The sequence below is a fragment of the Oncorhynchus tshawytscha genome, linkage group LG16, assembly GCF_018296145.1.
Source record: "Oncorhynchus tshawytscha isolate Ot180627B linkage group LG16, Otsh_v2.0, whole genome shotgun sequence".
Taxonomy (NCBI): Eukaryota; Metazoa; Chordata; class Actinopteri; order Salmoniformes; family Salmonidae; genus Oncorhynchus; species Oncorhynchus tshawytscha.
This window is the reverse complement of record NC_056444.1, coordinates 78,305,371-78,322,568: the sequence shown is the minus strand read 5'-3', so window position 1 is coordinate 78,322,568 and position 17,198 is coordinate 78,305,371. Positions and strand designations below refer to the sequence as shown.

At 48.0% G+C, this 17,198-nt stretch overlaps 1 protein-coding gene across 2 annotated transcripts in view; it reads left to right on the top strand.

Moving 5' to 3' along the window:
- plxnb1a (plexin b1a) overlaps positions 1-17,198 on the top strand; it is an 88,723-nt gene that overhangs the window by 36,641 nt on the left and 34,884 nt on the right. The window lies entirely within an intron of this gene.

Genomic DNA, 17,198 nt, shown 5'->3' with positions numbered 1-17,198 from the left:
TGGTACTGGGCCGATCGCTGGGACAAGATGGCCCCCACTCCAACATCAGAAGCATCCACCTCAACCACAAATTGACACGACGGGTCCGGATGGATGAGGATGGGTGCTGTTGTGAACCAATACTTCAGGTCCACAAAGGCTTTGATGACAGCAGGAGACCATTTGAACGGTACTTTGGGAGAAGTGAGGGCCGAGAGGGGGGCCGCCAGGGTGCTGTAACCCTGAATGAAACTGCGGTAGAAGTTTGCAAATCCTAGGAAACGTTTCAACTGCACCCTAGACGTAGGTTGAGGCCAAACCACCACTACTTTCACCTTTCCAGGATCCATTTGGACATTACCCTCAGCAATGACATATCCTAGAAAAGCGATTGTAGAGCGGTGGAACTCACACTTCTTGGCTTTCACAAACAGTTGGTTCTCCAGGAGGCGCTGAAGGACCTGCCTGACGTAAAGAACATGTTCTTGGACAGACCGAGAAAAAAACAGGATGTCGTCAAGGTAGACAAACACAAAATGGTTGAACATGTCCCGGAGCACATCGTTTACCAAAGCCTGAAAGACAGCGGGGGCGTTGGTGAGTCAAAACGGCATGACCTGATCCTCATAATGTCCCCTGGCTGTGTTGAAGGCTGTCTTCCACTCATCCCCTTTGCGTATCCGAACCAGGTGGTAGGCATTCCGAAGGTCCAACTTGGGACAAATGGTGGTCCCCTGGAGAAGTTCAAAAGCCGAGGAGAGGAGTGTTAGGGGGTAATGACTTTTGATAGTAATGTCATTTAGTCCCCTGTAGTCAATACACAGACGCAGGGTCTTGTCCTTCTTCTCCACAAAGAAAAACCCTGTGCTGGCAGGAGATGCAGACGGACAGATGGCCCCAGTAGCCAGAGACTCCTCTATGTACTCCTCCATAGCCTTGGTCTCCGGCCCGGATAGAGAATATAGCCGACCCCGAGGTGGTGTGGTGCCTGGGAGAAGATCAATGGCACAATCATAAGGACATAAGGACGGTGCGGGGGTAGGGAAGTAGCACGTGCCTTGTTGAAAACTTCAAGTAGGTCATGGTATTCAGTGGGAATGACAGAAATATCCAAAGCCTTGCTGATGTCCTGAGGAAGACGTCTGGGGGAAGGCAGTGCTGCTTGAAGACAGTGGGAATGGCAAAATGAAATGGGCTCCAACCCATGATGGAGCTGGTCCAGTCAATACCAGGGTTGGAGCCAAGAAAACCCCAAGACAACAGGAACATGGGGAGATGCAATGAAGAGGAACTGTATGGTCTCACTGTGGTTACCGGAAATCCGTATTTGAATGGGCACAGTACCATGGGTGACTCCATCTATTGAGCAGCCCATAAAACTTTCATCCGCCCCTCAGTCAATAAGCACTCGGAGAGACTTAGATTGGTCACAGCAAAGCCACAAAAATAGGTGTGCGGGTGATGGGAATTAGGGAACTCCCAGTCTGACTCACCAAAGTACTTGTACCCACCAGAGACAAGGGTTTCCTAACAGGGCAGCTATGTAATGTCCTGCCCCTCCACAGTACAGACAACAGTTGGAATTCAGCCTACGTGAGCTTTCCCCAACCGATAACCTAGCTCTTCCCAATTGCATAGGCTCAGGAGAATCCAACTCACCTGTCGTTGATAATTCACGAGGGAGCTCGGGTGGCTTCGGATCCTTTCCGGATTCCTTCGAAGATGAGCAAGCCATAGCGGGTGAACAAGTGTGCCCGATGCCAGACGTCCTCTCACTCCTGTGTTCCCTTAACTTCTTGCGGATCATTGGGATGCTACCTTCCCACCTGGCCAACATCCGGTGAAATTGCAAAGCTCCAAATTCAAGTTACAGAAATCGTAATATTAAACATTCATGAAAATACAAGTGTCATACATCATTTAAAAGCTTAACTTCTTGTTAATCCAGCCGCTCTGTGAGATTTCAAAAAGGCTTTACAGCGCCCCGCACACAAAAGCATTACATACATTTCTAACCAAGCAGATGTGTCACGAAAGTCAGAAATAGCGATAAAATAAATCACTTACCAATCACAAGGGTCCCAGCTACATAACAAATGGTCCTTTTGTTCGATAAAGTCCTTATTTATATCCCAAAAAAGTGTTTCAATGGCACGCTTGACTCAGTAATCCACCGGTTTCCCTCTTTCAAAATGTATACAAAATGAATCCCGTAAGTTACCAATAAACTTCTTCGAAACAAGTCAAACAACGTTCCTAATCAATCCTCAGGTACCCTATTATGTAAATAAATGATACAATTTAAGACGGAGAATACCGGAGACCATTACCGGAGATAAATAACGAAGTACGCGCACTCACAGGAATGCGACACAAACACTACAGCCGAAATGGGAGCCACTTAGAAAACCTACAAATTCTAGCTCATTTTTCAAAAAACAAGCCTGAAACTCTTTCTAAAGACTGTTGACATCTAGTGGAAGCCCTAGGAACTGCCATCTGGGAGGACTTCCTTTTATATTCCCATTCCCAGGGATTGTAATCAGAGATGTGCTGAAAATAAACCAGAGGACAATCCATCCAGAATTTTTTTCGCCTGCCATATCAGTTCTGTTATACACACAGACATTATTTGAACAGTTTTAGTGTTTTATATCCAATACTACCAATTATATGCATATCCTAGCTTCTGGGCCTGAGTAACAGGCAGTTTACTTTCCGCACCTCATTCATCCAAACTTCCGAATACTGCCCCCTAGCCCGAAGAAGTTAAGATCTCCTCTCACTCTTGCGTTCCCTCAATTTTAATGGTTAGGGTGATGAGGGAGCTGAGATCCACCGGCAATTCCCGAGCAGCAAGCTAATCTTTTACCACCTCAGATAATCCATGAAGAAAGGTATCGAAGAGAGACTCCAGATTCCAGACACTCTCGGTGGACAACGTGTGAAAATCAACCGCATAGTCTGAATACCGGAGTTTTGATGTAAATCAAGAAGTTTACTGGCCGCCCCTCTCCCGGATACCGGAGACTCGAATACCTTCCTCACCTCCAGCATGAATTCCTCCAGATGACAACAAAGGGTGGATTATTGCTCCCAAACAGCCGTGGCCCATGAGAGCGCCCTTCCCGACAATAGCGTAATAACATGCTCTATCTTCGATCGGTCCAAAGGGAACGAAGATGGCTGTAGCGCAAAAATAAGCGAGCACTGAGAAAGAAAGCCCCGACAGGTACCAGGATCTCCAGAATTTTGCTCCGGAGGAGGTAAGCGGGGTTCTCGTGGAACCGGGGTAGGCTGTACAAACTCGCCACTAAAAGGATAAAATGCACCGGGAGGTTGGGGTCTTTCAGGGATATCAAAACAGGAGAACACAAAAAAAATGCTGGTTGACTTGGACATACAAGACGAATTGACACAGAGAGACAGGAAACACAGGGATAAATACACTGGGGAAAACAAGCGACACCTGGATGAGGTGGAGACCATAACAAGGACAGGAGAAACATCAGGGTGTGACATATATAGGGAGTAGAAAATAACATGGGTATACATATATAGGGAGTAGAAAATAACATGGCTAGATATAGGGAGTAGAAAATAACATGGCTATATACATACAGTTGAAGTCGGAAGTTTACATACACCTTAGCCAAATACATGTGAGTTTTGTCAGTTTTTCACAATTCACAATTCATCTTCACAAGGTCCTTTGCTCTTGTTCTGGGATTGATTTCCACTTTTCGCATCAAAGTACATTCCTCTCTAGGAGACAGAACTCGTCTCCTTCCTGAGCGGTATGACGGCTGCTTGGTTCCATGGTGTTTAATACTTGCATAGTATTGTTTGTACAGATGAACGTGGTACCTTCAGGCGTTTTGAAATTGCTCCCAAGGATGAACCAGACTTGTGGAGGTCTACAATTTGTTTTCTGAGGTCTTGGCTGATTTATTTTGATTTTCCCATGATATCAAGCAAAGAGGCACTGAGTTTGAAGGTAGGCCTTGAAATACATCCACAGGTACACCCCCAATTGACACAAATGATGTCAATTAGCCTATCAGAATATTCTAAAGCCATGACATAATTTTGTGGAATTTTCCAAGCTGTTTAAAGGCAGTCAACTTAGTGTATGTAAACTTCTGACCCACTGGAATTGTGATACAGTGAATTATAAGTGAAATAATCTGTCTGCAAACAATTGTTGGAAAATGTACTTGTGGCATGCACAAAGTAGATGTCCTAACCGACTTGCCAAAACTATAGTTTGTTGACAAGAAATTTGTGGAGTGGTTGAAAAATGAGTTTTAATGACTCCAACCTAAGTGTATGTAAACTTCTGACTTCAACTGTATATAGTGAGTAGAAACTAACATGGCTATCTCCATTTATAGGGAGTAGAAAATAACATGGCTATATACAGGGAGTACCATGATACTAAGCAGAGATGTGCTTGTTTCTTCTTGAAAATATAACATATTCTGAACTGAACAGGCTTTTTGGCTGACTGGCCTGTGTCTACTCGGAGTACTTAAGTATACACTGAGTGTACAAGATATTGGGGACATCTGGTCTTTACATGACAGACTGACCAGGTGAAAGTTATGATCCTTTATCCACTTCAAGCAGTGTAGATGAAGGGGAGGAGTCAGGTTAAAGAAGGATTTTTAAGCCTTGAGACAATTGAGACATGGGATTGTGTATGTGTGTTATTCAGAGGGTAAATGAGCAAGACTAAATATTTAAGTGCCTTTGAACGGGGTATGGTAGTAGATGACAGGTGCACCGGTTTGACTGGGTCAAGAACTGCGACGCTGCAGGTTTTTCATGCTCAACAGTTTCCCATGTGTATCAGGAATGGTAAACTACCCAAAGGACTTACAGGCAACTTGACACAACTCTGGAAAGCATTGAGCAGCATAGAGTCCATGCCCCGACGAATTGAGCCAGAATTGAGCCAGAGCTGTTCTGAGGGCGAAAGGTAGTGCAACTAAATATTAGGAAGATGTCTCTAATGTTTTGTGCACTTAGTGTAAGTGCTTCCATTTTACATTCGAGTAATTTAGCAGATGGCTACCTGCCATCCTAGTCGTTGAGGCCTCTATTGCCAGTAAACTAAAGCTTCCCCATTTTACATTCCCCAGTAGTGGAGTGTTTTGTTAGAATATACATTCATCCACACTGCTCTAGGCCAGAGCTTGGGAGAAGTCCTCACTGCCAAGCCTTAAACAAATAGTGGGCATTCTGATAGGAGCCTGTGACACCAGTCACTGAGGAACTGAGGAAGAGGAGAGGGAGGAGTGCAATGGGTCTCTGTTCTTATAGGCTTATGGGGCCCCTCTGCTGTTGCCTTTGTTTACTTATGAATTGCTGAGCACTTGTTTATTTATTTGTTTATTAAGTTTCCTCACTCCTCTATGAAAAATGTGTCTTGTTATTTTCAGTCCATCTCTGTAGATTCCCAGATTACGGAAACAAATAGCTTTTGCTTGCATGGTGCATCGAAAATCATTTTTATTGGTGTACTTTTTGTTTAAATATACTAATGTCTCGTGAAGTGAGGGGAATAATTCAATGCAGCACATGGAGCGTTTCTTACCATGACCTCTATTCTTAAATTATAATCCCATCAACCTAACCATGAATTATTTTGTCAGGGAAGCATCAGTGGTTGTACAGTTGCTACTAATTTAATTGCCTATGAGTTGACGCTAGGCTTTCTTTTCATCCAACCAGGAGACGTCGTCAAGACAACCACAAATGACAAAGGGCTTTCTCAGTCTATTCAGCGATATGAAAGAGAGGCTGTTTTGTGTGACGGAGATCAGTGGAGGCTGCTGAGGGGAGGACGGCTCATAATAATGGCTGGAATGGAGTCAATGGAATGGCATCAAACATGTGGTTTCCGTGTGTTTGATAACATTCCATTTACTCCATTCCAGCAATTATTATGAGCCGTCCTCCCCTCAGCAGCCTCCACTTACAGAGATGTAATAACACATGCAGTAGGTGGTAAGGTATGCAGCCAGGGCACAAATGCATGAATACGCCTGTTTCTCCCCCTCTTCAGCCTCCTGTGATGGCAACACAAAGACATACATTATCAATATCCTATTCACAGGATGCTAATAATGCCATATTATCTGAATAAAACATATTGACACAATCACACAACATACACTCTTCTTTAATCTCACTTCCATTGTAGCTACTTCTGCTCTGCAGAACACTTGTGGCCGAACTGCTAAATGCCAACTATATTTCACTTGCAAATGGATTGGTCAATCTGATCATGTTGGTTTGGTCTTTAAAGTTCACAGCAGAGGAAAGAGTGTAAAAGACAGATAGAAATCCAAGGAGACAGAATGTGTTTTTATTTATTCTTTTCTACATGCACACGCTCCTCAATGTTCACATTTTGGTCAGATCATTCCCTGAAGAACCCCACAGTCAGTAGTGTTGTCTGTAATTTGGTTGGAGTAGTTGACTCCTGTCCTGGTGCTGTGGCCACAGAAGAGTCAACAGGACCTGTCCACCTGCCTCTCAGTAGGACCTAAACCAGCCTCTCAACAGGACCTGACCACCAGCCACTCAGCAGGACCTGACCACCAGACTCTCAGCAGGACCTGACCACCAGCCTCTCAGCAGGACCTGACCACCAGCCTCTCAACAGGACCTGACCACCAGCCTCTCAACAGGACCTGACCACCAGCCTCTCAACAGGACCTGACCACCAGCCTCTCAACAGGACCTGACCACCAGCCTCTCAGCAGGACCTGACCACCAGCCTCTCAGCAGGACCTGACCACCAGCCTCTCAACAGGACCTGAACCAGCATCTCAGCAGTACCTAACCACCAGCCTCTCAACAGGACCTGACCACCAGCCTCTCAACAGGACCTTCTCTGAGAATTCCTTCGACCTCATGGCTTGGTTTTTGCTCTGACGTGCACTGTCAACTGTGGGACCTTATATAGACAGGTGTGTGCCTTTCCAAATCATGTCCAATTAATTGAATTGACCACAGGTGGACTTCAATCAAGTTGTAGAATCATCTCAAGGATAATCAATGGACACAGGACGCACCTGAGCTCAATTTCGAGTATCATTGCAAAGGTCTGAATACTTATCTAAATATATATGTTTCGAATTATTATTTTTAACCTATTTTCGCTTTATCATTATGGGGTATTGTGTGTAGATTTATGAGAGAAAAAACGTAATTTAATCAATTTTAGAATAAGGCTATATCAAAATGTGGAAAGAGTCAAGGGGTCTGAATACTTCCTGGATGCGCTGTATACTTTAGTTTTACACATGACTATTTATAAGTATATTTATTCTGATATATAGCTTATGTATGAATACATAATCCTTCAGCTGCCTACATCCATCATTCTTGCGGAATAATCTCTCTTTATCTCTCTCCTGCTCTCTCTCTCTCCCCCCTGCTCTCTCTCTCCTGCTATCTTGTTCTCTCTCCCCTGCTTTCTCTTTCTCTCTCCCCTGCTCTCTCTCTTTCTCCCTCTTCCCTGCTCGCTCTCTCTCTCTCCACTCTCTCCCCTGCTTGCTCTCTCTCTCCCCTCTCTCTCTCCCCTGCTCTCTCTCTCTCTCCCCTGCTCTCTCGCTCTTTCTCCCCTGCTCACTCACTCTCTGCCCTGCTCTCTCTCTCTCCTCTGCTCTCTCTCTCTCCTCTGCGCTCTCTCTCTCTCTCTTCCCTGTGCTCTCTCTCTTCCCTGCTCTCTCTCTCTCCCCTCTCTCTCTCCCCTGTTCTCTTGGTCTCTCTCATGCTCTCTTTCCCCTGCTCTCTCGCTCTTTCCCCTCTCTCTCTCCCCTGCTCTCTCTCTCTCCCCTGCTCTCTATCTCCTGCTCTCTCTCTCTCCCCCCCTTGCTCTCTCCTGCTCTCTCTCTCTCCCCTGCTCTCCTGCTCTCTTTCTCTCCGCTGCTCTCTCTCCCCTGCTCTCTCTCTCCTGCTCTCTTTCTCTCCGCTGCTCTCTCTCCCCTGCTCTCTCTCTCCTGCTCTCTTTCTCTCCGCTGCTCTCTCTCCCCTGCTCTCTCTCTCCTGCTCTCTTTCTCTCCTGCTCTCTCTCCCCTGCTCTCTCTCTTTCTCCCTCTTCCCTGCTCGCTCTCTCTCTCCACTCTCTCCCCTGCTTGCTCTCTCTCTCCCCTCTCTCTCTCCCCTGCTCTCTCTCTCTCTCTCCCCTGCTCTCTATCTCCTGCTCTCTCTCTCTCCCCTGCTCTCTTGCTCTCTCTCTCCTGCTCTCTCTCTCTCTCTCTCTCCTGCTCTCTCTCTCCTCTCCTCTCTCTCTCCCCTGCTCTCTCTCCCCTGCTCTCTCTCCCCTGCTCTCTCTCCCCTGCTCTCTCTCCCCTGCTCTCTCTCCTGCTCTCTCTCTCTCCCCTGCTCTCTATCTCCTGCTCTCTCTCTCTCTCCCCTGCTCTCTATCTCCTGCTCTCTCTCTCTCCCCTGCTCTCTCTCTCTCTCTCCCCTGCTCTCTCTCTCTCTCTCTCCCCTGCTCTCTCTCCCCTGCTCTCTCTCTCTCTCTCTCCCCTGCTCCCCTGCTCTCTCTCTCTCTCTCTCCTGCTATCTTGTCTCTCTCCCCTGCTCTCTCTCTCTCTCTCCCCTGCTCTCCTGCTCTCTCTCTCCCCTGCTCTCCTGCTCTCTCTCTCTCTCTCCCCTGCTCTCTCTCTCTCTCCCCTCTCTCTTTACTGTGCATAAGGCAGACCAGTGTAGTGTTTGGCTTGATCTCAGACTCTAGAGCCAACTGGAATAAGTCTGCGTTGATTCCCCATGACAAACCACCATTAGAAATGTCTAGGCCTACATGAAGGGTCCCGTTATAAGACCGACTGTGTGAAGCTCTTCACAAGGAAGTGGCTTTATTCTCCAACCGGTCAGAGAAGCCACTTGGCCAGAGAGGACTGAAAGGGACACTATTCCCACCAAAGGGCTTCACAGACCCCCTTTCAACACTGGGGACATAGAGAAAGACCCTCTGTGTGTTTATGTGAGGGCTGCTTGCTATAGACCTATAGAAGTGGAGGGAAATGGCAGAGGGCCAAGTGTGTGTACGTCTGCCTTTGATATCATCTCGTTTACATTGATCTTTGTCTATACCAACATTTTGTATTATATACTACAATAGAAGACATCTGTGACTGTGACTGGTCAGTGTTATTCCCTACAGAAAGACCCTCGAAGTCTGACAACTACACCCTATGCTGTGACATTTATGCTTTCTGTAAAACAGAAAATCTATGTGTTAGATTAACTGTACTGTAGTTGGATACTACCTTTCCCTCGTAGTCATGAAACTATGAACTATGATGGCTGTGTGTGCTCATCGGAGCCTGTCATAAATCAAGCAGACGGTACAGCACCATTTGGCAGTGTACCAAAGGGGGAGATTCCAGGAGCAACAGAAGAATGTCAGGTCTCCGAGCCTGAGGCCCATCTCATTCAGACGGCGCCTGAAAATAGTCAGTCTTTTTGGAGGAATTCGCTGCTGATCTCTGATTTTTATGGGGTCTTAACCTTTAAAACCCTGTTACAAGTCATTAGGAGTTGAAGGTTCAAACGTGCACTGCAGCCACTTTCAATGATTGATCAACATAAAGGAGAGTCTCCCGATCTCTCTGTTTCTGAGGTGTCTCTATGCGTAGAGCAGTGGAGCTTTGTGGACTTGGCTGTCGTGTAGTGGGATTGTAAAACCCTGGTCAGACCACCAGTGCTGTTGGCAGCCTAATAGTCTAGAAGTAGTTATTTTAGGTTTCTTGGACTGCACCAGGGCAGAGCCATGCTGTAACGGCGTTCTTCGTTTGTTGAAAGAGAGGACCGAAATGCAGCGTGGTGGTTACTCGTGTTCTTTAATGAATGAATGACGATACATGAAATAACTATTAAATACGAAAACAACAAACGGAACGTGAAACCTAATACAGCCTATCTGGTGAACACTACACAAAGACAGGAACAATCACCCACGAAATACAAAGCGAAACCCAGGCTACCTAAATACGGTTCCCAATCCGAGACAACGAGAATCACCTGACTCAGATTGAGAACCGCCTCAGGCAGCCAAACCTAACTAGACACACCCCTAATCATTAGCAATCCCAAATCCTATAAAACTCCAATACGAAACACAACACATAAACCCATGTCACACCCTGGCCTGACCAAAATATATAACGAAAACACAAAACACTATGACCAAGGCGTGACAGAACCCCCCCCCTAAGGTGCGGACTCCCGGACGCACCTCAAACCCATAGGGAGGGTCCGGGTGGGCGTCTGTCCATGGTGGCGGCTCCGGCTCGGGACGTGGACCCCACTCCATAAATGTCATAGTTCCTCCCCTTCGCGTCCTGGGATAATCCACCCTCGCCGCCGACCATGGCCTAATAGTCCTCACCCAGAACCCCACTGAACTGAGGAGCAGCTTGTGACTGAGGGGCAGCTCGGGACTGAGGGGCAGCTCGGGACTGAGGCAGCTCGGGACTGAGGGGCAGCTCGGGACTGAGGGGCAGCTCGGGACTGAGGGGCAGCTCGGAACCGAGGGGCAGCCCGGAACCGAGGGGAAGCCCAGTACCGAGAGGAAGCCCAGTACTGAGAGGAAGCCCAGTACTGAGATGAAGCTCAGGTAGGTAGTAGGCTCCGGTAGATCCTGGCTGGCTGGCGGATCTGGAAGATTCAGGTTGACTAGCAGATCTGGAAGATTCTGGTTGACTAGCAGATCTGGAAGATTCTGGCTGACTAGCAGATCTGGAAGATTCTGGCTGACTGGCAGATCTGGAAGATTCTGGCTGACTGGCAGATCTGGAAGAGTCTGGCTGACTGGCAGATCTGGAAGAGTCTGGCTGACTGGCGGATCTGGAAGAGTCTGGCTGACTGGCGGATCTGGAAGAGTCTGGCTGACTGGCAGATCCTGGCCGACTGGCACTTCTGGCGGATCCTGGCAGACTGGTGGATCCTGGCTGACTGGTGGATCTAACTGATCCTGACAGACTGGCGACGCTGGGCAGACTGGCGGCGCTGGGCAGACTGGCGACGCTGGGCAGACTGGCGACGCTGGGCAGACTGGCGACGCTGGGCAGACTGGGGGCACTGGCGGCGCTGGGCAGACTGGCGGCACTGGCGGCGCTGGGCAGACTGGCGGCACTGGCGGCGCTGGGCAGACTGGCGGCACTGGCGGCGCTGGGCAGACTGGCGGCACTGGCTGCTCCATATAGGCTGACAGCTCTGGCGGCTTCTTACAGACTGACAGCTCTGGCGGCTCCGTGCTGACTGGCAGCTCCTTGCAGACTGACAGCTCGGGCTGCTTCATGCAGACTGACAGCTCTGGCTGCTCCATGCAGACTGACAGCTCTGGCTGTTTCATGCAGACTGACAGCTCTGGCTGCTCCATGCAGGCTGGCAGCTCTGGCTTCTCCATGCAGGCTGGCAGCTCTGTCTGCGCTGAACAGGCGGGAGACTCCGGCAGCGCAGGAGAGGAGAGAGGCTCTGGCTGCACTGAACAGGTGGGAGACTCCAGCAGCGCTGTAGAGGAGAAAGGCGCTGGCTGCGCTGAACAGGCGGGAGACTCCGGCAGCGCAGGAGAGGAGAAAGGCTCTAGCTGCGCTAAACAGGCGGGAGACTCCGACAGCGCAGGAGAGGAGAAAGGCTCTAGCTGCGCTAAACAGGCGGGAGACTCCGGCAGCGCAGGAGAGGAGAAAGGCTCTAGCTGCGCTAAACAGGCGGGAGACTCCGACAGCGCAGGAGAGGAGAAAAGAGCTGGCTGCGCTGAACAGGCGGGAGACTCCGGCAGCGCAGGAGAGGAGAAAGGCTCTAGCTGCGCTAAACAGGCGGGAGACTCCGACAGCGCAGGAGAGGAGAAAAGCGCTGGCTGCGCTGAACAGGCGGGAGACTCCGGCAGTGCAGGAGAGGAGAAAGGCTCTAGCTGCGCTAAACAGGCGGGAGACTCCGACAGCGCAGGAGAGGCGAGGCGCACTGTAGGCCTGATGCGTGGTGCTAGAACTGGTGGTACTGGATCGAGGACACGCACAGGAAGCCTGGTGCGGGGAGCTGCTACCGGAGGACTGGAGTGTGGAGGTGGCACAGGATGGGCTAGACCGTGAAGGCGAACTGGAGATCTTGAGAGCAGTGTTGGCACAGGACGTGCAAGGCTAGGGATGTGCACAGGAGGCCTGGTGCGTGAGGCTGGCACCAACTTCACCAGCCGACTAACACGCACCTCAGGACGAGTATGGAGCGCTAACCCAGGTGCCATCAAATCCCCGACACGTTCCGTCGGACGAATTCCATGCAAAAAGCACCAACACAGCAACTCCCTCATTTCTCTCTCCTCCAATTTCCCCATTAACTCCTTCACAGTCTCTGTTTCGCTCACCTCCAACACCGGCTCTGGTTCTGGTCTCCTCCTTGGCTCCTCACGATAAACAGGGAGAGTTGGCTCAGGTCTATCTCCTGACTCACCACTCTCCCTCTGAGCCCCCCCCAATACATTTTTGGGGCTGCTTTTCGGTTTTCGCTCTGCGCCGCCATGTCTTTCTTTTCGACTCCATTCGTCTATAGCCCTCTTCGCACTGTTCCAGCGAATCCCAGGCGGGCTCAGGCACTCTCTCTGGGTCGGCCGCCCACCTGTCTATTTCTTCCCACGTCGTATACTCAAAGCCTCTGCTGTCCATAACTTCCTCCCTTCGCTGCTGCCTGTTAACACGCTGCTCGGTCCGAGTGTGGTGGGTGATTCTGTAACGGCGTTCTTCGTTTGTTGAAAGAGAGGACCGAAATGCAGCGTGGTGGTTACTCGTGTTCTTTAATGAATGAATGACGATACATGAAATAACTATTAAATACGAAAACAACAAACGGAACGTGAAACCTAATACAGCCTATCTGGTGAACACTACACAAAGACAGGAACAATCACCCACGAAATACAAAGCGAAACCCAGGCTACCTAAATACGGTTCCCAATCCGAGACAACGAGAATCACCTGACTCAGATTGAGAACCGCCTCAGGCAGCCAAACCTAACTAGACACACCCCTAATCATTAGCAATCCCAAATCCTATAAAACTCCAATACGAAACACAACACATAAACCCATGTCACACCCTGGCCTGACCAAAATATATAACGAAAACACAAAACACTATGACCAAGGCGTGACACATGCATTCCAGACATGGCCCATGAACTCTGGAGGTTGTTGGCTCTGCGTGCCCTGTCCCAGAGCCCCTCTCCTCCCATTGTGTTTAATCATTACAAACCGTACTGTAGCAGTAGTAGTAGTAACAGTTAAGTGTTACATTCTTATTACAATTTGGGCATTTGGCAGACACTCCACATTTCCAGAAGTACTTAGATTCAGATTGATGGTATTAGTAGAAGTACTATAGTGGCTATTCAGCTGAATAATCTTCTCCAGTTATGATCTAGTAGAGATATGATGTAAAGAAAACATTGGAAATTAGGCTCCTTTTTATGTTGGTAAAAAGGAATGATTGTTTTCCCAGTCCTGTCCTACGCTGCTACTCCTGTTACTAAGAGGAAGTTCCCATGACTATTGTTCCTGTTTCACTAAAAATATCTACAGTGGGACGTCAACCAGTCCAAGAGCAAGTGAGGACACCAGACCAGTAGCATGGCTGTGTTCTCTATTCTTCCCAGGCCTCACAGTGCAGCTTTGGTCCTGTCCGGGGGTGTCATCGGACGGGGCCACAGTGTCTCCTGACCCCTTCTGTCTCAGCCTCCAGTATTTATGCTGTGGTAGTTTATGTGTCGGGGGGCTAGAGTCAGTCTGTTATATCTGGAGTACTTCTCCTGTCTAATCCGGTGTCCTGTGTGAATTTAAGTATGCTCTCTCTAATTCTCTCTTTCTTTCTCTCTCTCGGAGGACCCGAGCCTTAGGGCCATGCCTCAGGACTACCTGGCATGATGACTCCTTGCTGTCCCCAGTCCAACTGGCTGTGCTGCTGCTCCAGTTTCAACTGTTCTGCCTGCAGCTATGGAACCCTGTCCTGTTCACTGGACGTGCTACCTGTCCCAGACCTGCTGTTTTCAACTCTCTAGAGACAGCAGGAGCGGTAGAGATACTCTTAATGATCGGCTATGAAAAGCCAACTGACATTTACTCCTGAGGTGCTAACTTGTTGCACCCTCGACAACTACTGTGATTATTATTATATGACCATGCTGGTCATTTATGAACATTTGAACATCTTGGCCATGTTCTGTTATAATCTCCACCCGGCACAGCCAGAAGAGGACTGGCCACCCCACATAGCCTGGTTCCTCTCTAGGTTTCTTCCTAGGTTTTGGCCTTTCTAGGGAGTTTTTCCTAGACACCTTGCTTCTACACCTGCATTGCTTGCTGTTTGGGGTTTTAGGCTGGGTTTCTGTACAGCACTTTGAGATATCAGCTGATGTAAGAAGGGCTATATAAATACATTTGATTTGAAATTTGATTTGTGTACCACGGGCCACTAGGTCTTCTTTGGCCCACGACCCCATATTGATATTTGAAGATTCTCATGACCCCAACCATGTGGAAACAATGATGTAACTAACAGCCAATGTTTACTTCTTTATTATGGGCTTTGGCAGTCAGTTGAAAAACATTCTAACATTATTTATGATTGTTTTCTCTACACAGCCCCACATTAGAAGTATGTGATGGTATGACAGTCAACTGCAAATTAGTCTGATATAATTTATCTTATCTCACCACCACTAATGAGATGGGTGTGGCTTGATGTATGTCTAAAAGTCAGGGGGCGTGACCGACAGTGCGCACCTCATCTCTGCTGTCACATCCAACCTGGATCGATATTTGGTTTTAATCCAGACAAGAGCAATTAATCCATCTTCAAACAGATATGAGCTGTGGAAGGGTAGCCTACCCTGAGTTTTATGGTCCTTTCAAGACAACTGGGAACTCGGAAAAATGCAATGTCAAATCATGGATTCAATGATCTTTAGATCTGAAAGTTGGCGTTCTAGAAAGAGGCCAGAGATCCCGAGTTAGAATTCCAAGTTGGATGACTTTTCGCAGTCGGAGCTCGTTTCTTTCAGGGTTCCCAGTTGTCTTGAATGCTCGGAAGTTGGAGATTTCTGAGTTCCCAGTTGTTTTGAACGCGGCATTAATGCTCAGAGGGAGATGGCAGGGTATTCCCTTTGAGTCAGGAACCAAAACTCCTCTGTAGTGACCCGTGAGTGCCTTGTCTGCAGCATTCGGTCACATGACATCTCGATCAGCTGTTTCGATTTGACTTACCGGCATGTCAACTGAGCCAGGATCACAGTCAAGTGGATTGGGAAGTAAGTCCCAAAGTGCTCTTCCAAGCGTTAGAGGTGAGCAGTCATCATTCGTGTGGGTCATTTACTGATGCTGTTATCTGTTCATTTATTTTCGTTACACAGAAGGTTAAGCAAGTCTTTTTTTAAATTTTTACATCCATTGCAAATGACAACAGTTCCTCTCGCAATGCTAGAAATCTTTGCAGCACTCTCCCTCGATAACCACCGCCTCACTATGAAATAGAACATTGTCATGCTCTGATCCCATAACTCCACATAGTTTTGTGAACAGACATACGCACAGTGGATGTGGTTTGATGTAGTTTACAATCAAAGTTACCTGCTGCATTATATCTCACTGGTTCTGTGCTCTGCTCTTTTTTTCCACCAGTTGCTCTCTGTGTATCATACAATACGTTCATATTGCAGAGGGAGACACTTTCATAAGTACAGTGCAGAGGGCTGCTCGCAGTTCCGCCATAGACGGAGCCCCATCTTTGCAAAAGCCCAGCATTCGATCCCATGGAATCTGTTTATCGTCAATATAGTCACACAGCACACTGAACATCGCCTATGCTTTTTAATGCTCGGGAATCGTGAGACAGAACATTATGTCCTCGTGAATAGCATCCCCGATGTGTATATTGAACAAAACCAATGCATCTCTGCCCTCACAGCTAACGTCCATTTGGAGAGCATATGTTGGGGACCCAGCTAGCAATGAGTAATTAGCCCAGAAGCGACCCTCTTGGCACGGAATCTTGGCCCGGAACTGATTGAATCTCCCCGGAATCGGGTGTCGGACTCGGCCCGGAATCAAAATGAATGACTGCCCAGAATCGACCCAAGTACATCGGCCCGTTTCCGTCTACCAGAATCCAGCCAACTTTGCCGGCATCTTACCAGAATCTCCCCAGAAGCGGCCCGATGCAAATTTAAATAAATGTATACAAAATTACCAGATTTTAGTCATTTTAAATATTACTATATTACTATTATACATACAAAAAATTGTCTCGGAGGAAACACCATACACCTCACCATACACCTGGTGACCATGTCAGCGTACATGCCACAGGAGTCGCTACAGCGCGATGGGACAAGGACATCCCAGCCGGCCAAACCCTCCCCTAACTCGGACGCCGCTGGGCCAATTGTGCGTCTCCTCATGGGTCTCCCGGTCACGGCCGGCACGGGTCTCAAACCAGCTTCTGTTGAAACGCAGTTTGTACTGAGATGCAGTGTCTTAGACCGCTGCGCCACTCGGGAAGTTCCATCGACAATGTTTTTAATGCTTATCAATTGCCTTCCACAAAGTAGCAAAATACTCAAATACTACACAGGACTCTTAAAGAATTTCATTTAAATGTTAATTGTATTTTTTGATCACAGAAACAATGAGGAAAATCTGGAAAAATAAATAAATGTTAAATATATAAAGCAGCCTGTGTAATCATCTGCCAGAGAGTAGCCCCAATCGGTCTGAGCCCCAAGTAAATACATTTGGGCCAGATAACTCTCACCGGAATCGGCCCAAGCTCAATCGCCGCATCCTAGCCATAAGTAATACTGCCAAAGGTGGCCCAGACTCGGGCCCACATGACGTTGGCCGAGTCTGACTCTCAGCCGGAATCGGCCCAGATCCACTGTGCTAGCTGGGAAGTTTGTGAGTCTTTCAGTCAGAGCATAAATGATTTGTTTAACAGTGTTATCCGACAATGTTATTGATGTGAGATTCTGTGCCTCTGTCCCCCCACACATTGTTTTCCTCATATCAATTGCTGCCAGTAATATCAGTCTCTGTAATAGTGTGTGGTTTCATAGCGTAGCAGGCCTAGCCATTCACCCTGAGAATTATTCAAGTGTGATGATCAAGTGCTGCCTTTCTCATGATCTAAGGGCTCTATCTCGTTGAATTGTA